Raw genomic sequence first — 5,561 nt, forward strand, 5'->3', positions numbered from 1 at the left:
GCCAGGCCGCCTGCCGACGGCTCCTTGCCGTTTCGCTGCCCGCTGCTTAAAGCAAGCTGAGGTTGGGAAGCGCTCCCTTCCAGCACCTCTGCGGCGCTCCGCCAGCTGTTAGCTTAGAGCGGAGATTTGCTTGCTTTGTGGTGCCCTCTGCTGCAGTGTTCCTACCGAGAGGAGCTGCTCAGAGCCACCGGCTCGCTGTCACACCGCTGGTCGCCACACCGGACCTGTGTGTCCCCCTCGTGCGGCACGCCTCAGCTCTCCCCATTCTTTACATCAGTTTAGCTCCGATGTCCTCGTTTTTTCCTCCCCGTCCTTTATTGGAGCAGTGTATGCCTCCAAATGGAACATGAGCCTGGGCAAAGAGTGCAGAAGCCCACTGAGGTCTCCAGGCAGATCAGCTCTGCTTACAACTTGCTATGCATGAGGGTCGGTGAAAAGCTGCTGTCTGAACAAAAAGGCAGCGGTTCCTGTGAGCACAGCAGGAATCCCTTCAGTGCCTTTGGACACACGCTCAGACCTTTTTTCTAAACGTTCTTTACCAACCTCAGCCCTAACTGGTGCTGCTCAGATGTGAGGAGGAACAAACAGCCAGAGTGACGCCCTGGGAGGAAGAGGAAGGCACGCTCTGCAGCACTGGAGGAAGTGGGAGGCGAAGGCATGCAGCCACCTCCCAAGGAACAGACCAGGCAGAGCTTACCTGGGGTGATTCTGTCTGCAGGACTCATTGTTATCAACTCAAGTGGTCCTACACCACCACAGCTTGAGCAGCAGCATCCTGCACAAAGGAAGGCCTCAAATAGAGTCATTACCTAGTTGTGATGATGTAATTATAAAGCTCCAGTTATTAGGAAATAATGAACAACCTTGTTTTGCCTTTTAAAAAGGTTTGCCACATTTCAACCTCTTGATAAGAGAAAGCAAAGGGGAGACAGCCAGTATGTCAGTTCCTTTATATTCATCATCCATGAAAGCACAGCCCCTGGAGTGCCCTGAAGCACATTCAAAGACCTCAAGCAACCAAATTAAAACAGAACTTATACTTCATTATAATTCTCTATGACCTGCACTCCATATTAACTTCCATCTTCTCCCTTACCAGCTATTTGTGATCTTTCCAAAGGTCTCTTGCTCCCACCACATATAAATAAATGAGCCTGCACTGTCCTAGCAGGCACGGGGTTGCTGCATTACAGCAGTGCAAGATGGTGTGCTACACCCCAACACGTTCCCAACTCATCCCAGCTCTCCTGAGGACCCACTTGAATCACACTGCAGGAGCTCTGCACTGCACTGTTCATCCCAGAAGGTGACTGTGCTGTCCTGGAGGAATAAAACAGGATATGAAAATTAGGCATAGATTAATGAATGGAGGAGGCAAAGGTCATCAAGTGCTCGTGCTCAGAGGACTGGAGATCAGGAAGCAGGTTGTATTTGCCACTGAAGCAATTTCAAGGCATTTTCTGAAGAGCTGTTATCCAAGATGTCTGCTTTTTGAAATACGATCAATCCAGTGCAGTTAAGAAGAGCTTTCCTGAGTGAAGTACCTACAGCTGAATGAGTTCTGATAGCCTGTGCATTTGTGCTGGCTGAAGACAGGTTGCTGAAGTGTTGTATTCCTCTACAAAGAGTGTTGCTGACCACCATCCGTTAATTTATTTTCTCTCAACTCCAAAAATAACAACAACAACAAGAAGTATCTTGCAGTCACAAACAGCTCTTGGTTTGTACTGCCTTGTGCTGGAGCTGCTGCAAGCTGTGCTGCTCACTTAGCCCTGCCAGAGGAGATGTTCATCCAGGACAGGCACTCACACAGCAATCCTGTTGCTGTGGCCGATCCTGAAGGTTCTGCAGTTCTCTTTGAGCCCAAATCTGGATTTTCTGGTTTTCAGATGCAAGTAGAACAGGTTGCATAGAGACAGAGATTAATTTTTAAGCCTTCTCTGTACATCACAAAGCAAAGCTAAACAGACATTGATGTTTAATAACTACTCTTTTTTCTTTTCTATTACAAGCAATCTTCGCAGTCCTGATTTAAGACAAAGATGCTCTTGCTTGACACTTGCTTAAATCCCATTATGCCAGGTGCATTGAGTGCCATTCATTAAGAGCCCTTTTCCCTGACCACGCAGCACAGGACATTGCAGGAGGTTCACACAGGCTGATCCCCAACAGCTGCTGGTATCCCTGAGCCTCAGGTCAGATGCAAAGATTCACAGCATAAAGGAAATTCCACCACATGAAGGAAATTCCAAGGCATTGCAGCAGTGCTGATGCTTGGCTCTGGCTTTCAGCTGTGCTGCTGAGAATCCTTGGTCCTCCAATCCAGGTGGTGCAGATAAACAAAACCCTCCCACGTTCTGCAACGCAGGCCAGAGGAAGCAGCTTGTTGGTAACTGTTTATTTCATGCAGTACTTCCCCCTGGGTAGCGTTACAAATCAAATGGTTTCAGGTAGTTTTTAGCAGCACAACCACCAAGAACCTCATTCAACTTTCGCTGGTTACACTGACAGTGTATGGGACTTAGAAGGCTTTTCTGCAGAAGTGCTGCCATCTTCCCCATCTTCCTGAGGCTGCAGAAGAGTCAGTGGGAGTTGTGGTCCATTTCCTGAGTGGTCCCAGCAGTGTGGCTGGGATGGCTGGAAACAGACCACAATTTTCCTGCTTCCTTGCACTGAAGGGCAGCACTCCCACACTGCACCTCGTGCCAGATTTGCATCACTGCTGGAATGACAGTGCAGGTCTGCATCGCTTCTGGCAGAACCCACCAAGTTTCTGGGCACCATCTGAAAAATGGGATGTTTGGGGCAGGTCATGCCACCACCTGGGTGGAACAAGCAATATTTTATAACCACAAACTCTGAGACATGCGAATAGCTGCTTCTGAATGGCTAAGATCCTGGGGTTACAGGTGAACCTTGCTGCCTTTTATCTGCAATCAGCCTTCACCCCCACCCCTCCCCAGACTTTCGCTCGCTTGTTTATCCATTGAAGGTCACTGCATTTCTCCGTAGAACAAAGGAGGAGCTGTTTCCCCCTCACAGTGCATGCTCTTTGTTTACATGAAAATATCCACAATGAAATTGAAAAATGGTGAGTGTTGTCATTCTGCTTGTTCTGACTTCATTTCAGGGAAAGTCAGCTCTCCTGGAGGTAGGAATGCCATTGGCAGCCAGCACAGCCAAACCTCACCTTGGTGCAAAGCAGCAGAGCCACGTCCATCTGCAGCTGCCCCCACGTATCCCCCCCTTCCTTCCTCCTTTGCTTTCCCCATAGCACTTCACCTTCCTGGTGGGAAGGAGCAGGACCTGAGATGCTGTCTCCTTCAGTTCTGAAGTGCCAACAGACATTCCTTTGCTGCGATGCAGTGCTTTATCTCCCAGTTTACTTCCTGGGTTTGTGTGGTGGGAATGATTGTGGCCACGAGGCCATTGCCTTCCTCACCTGAGGGTGGCAGAGCACTCAGCCTCTCAATGCATGTTACTGCATTGCAATGCCATAGTTTCAAAGTCGGTGACATTTCTGCACAGGAAAGACAGAATTGCTCAGTTCAAATCAGAGGCCGGCTCTCTTATGGCACAGAAGCAGTGAGCTGCAATACTGGTGTTTAAAAAAGTAGCAGTAAATCAAATGAATCGTGGGTTTCTGTACATTGTTTTTGTCCCAGCCAGTAAATCAGAAATATCAAGACATGTAACAGTTGGCTTGAAATCTCCTAAAAGCGGCCCACAGGGTTCCCTAAATAGCCTCACACAAAATATTTGCTTTATAGGTTTTTGGTGACATAAAAGAAGCAGCAGAACTTCTCATGGTTTTTAAGGCTGGAAGTTCCAGATGATGGGTAAGCAATGCCCACACTGCTCTGGGCTCGTTTATTATCTATATTAATAACATTCATTCAAACTCCTGCTGTAAGTTAAGGAAATGCTTTATTAAAAAAAGCCTATCCTTCAGAACTGTTTTCTCCCCCCCTTCTTGCTCATTGTCAGGTATGAACTCTACTCCCAGTGCACAGCTGAAGGTTTGCAATGCCAGCATCAGGGACTGCTGAGATTCTCTTATGTCTGCCATAGATTCCAGTAAGAAAGAACGATTAACATTGAAATCAAGCCATAGCAATTCATTTTTGGATGCTTGCTCATTATTAGCTCTCTGCAGTAGGCAAGGCAGATCTGCAGGGATGCCATAAGCTGGAAAGCATTGCTAATACACTGAAACCCCACACAAGAGCAGCTCCCTCAGCAGAGGGTGGGGTTATTGCACAGCCTCGTCTAAAGGCAGTGATGAGAGGTGTGCGATGCCCACAGAAACACCGAATTGCTACGAGCAGCGTAAGGGCTGCATGCCATTGTGTGAAAGAACACCAAAGCAGCACAACGATTTTGAGGAGCTGGCTCAGTGCCAGCTTGTGAGCAAGAGATAAAATAGCTTTTCAGAGATCTGCACAATGATGGAGCCGGGAGGGGAAAGGCTGCCAAGGGAAGGACTGAGCAATCCCTTCCACCACCACAAATGGGTGTGGAGAGGCAGAAAGGAGAGAGGTGTGCAGAAAGGAGAGGGAGGCTGCTGCACCTTGAACCGCCTTCAAAATGGAGATTTGGGCACAGACTGATATTTCATTTCAGTCAAACTCTAAGACAGTGAGAACAAAAGCCTGTTTTTCTGTTTTTCTCATCCATCCTCAGGCAGAGAGCTACTTTTATCTGTCTTTGTGCCGCGCTGACTCTGCTTGCTTTGTGCTCTCTCTCTTGCTGTTTTCCTAGACAAACTGTTCAGCCACTCAGGAATCGATTCACTGATCTCAATTGCAACACTCAGCAGAGGAGAAAACAAGTTTGTGGCTGAGTGTTGTCCCTGCAGCAGGGCTCCAGTCCTCCTCCTCCTTCTGGGGAAAGGCGTTTCTCTGAGGCTTCTTTCTTCTGTAGAGCTGAGAACAATAATTACATTAAGAGAAGTGCTTAAGCAGAAGTAATTGATATGGCAGCACAGTCAGACAGTTCTCTGTATGAAAAGAGAACACCTCTCCTCTCTCAGATGCACACAAATAGGCGCAGGCATGCTGTGAAGGTTTCATCATTGATACAGTTACGTGTGTTGTAGTAGGTACTACGTAGCCAAAAGATAAACACACAGCATAGATACACTCAGATACATAGCAGCACATACGACAGAATGTATTTCGGAGTGCAGAGCCATCCACCCATCCTTTTGCTCCCATTTGTGCCAGGCGCTGTCACAGAGACACAGACGGGCAGAATCTTTGGGGAGCAGAGCTCCAACCGCTGCTCAGAGCTGCGCAAACAGCCAACGCCGAGCCCAAAACGACAGTTTCAGAGAGCTGGAAGAGGAACCAGCCGATGGAGCGCTGGGTGAGAGACCCGAGTGCACCTCCTCCGTTAGCCAGGCTGCAACACAGCAAACACAGCGGGACACACGGCTGCGCTTTGCTGCTGCGGGGAGGTGACGTGTGTCACAGCCGGGAGTACACACCGCTTCCCCAAGCAGCCGAGGCTCCTTTCTCCCCAGCCCCTCCAGCTAAACACGCGGCTCTAGAAACTCTAGA

The sequence above is a fragment of the Meleagris gallopavo genome, chromosome 15 (genome assembly GCF_000146605.3).
Source record: "Meleagris gallopavo isolate NT-WF06-2002-E0010 breed Aviagen turkey brand Nicholas breeding stock chromosome 15, Turkey_5.1, whole genome shotgun sequence".
Lineage (NCBI taxonomy): Eukaryota > Metazoa > Chordata > Aves > Galliformes > Phasianidae > Meleagris > Meleagris gallopavo.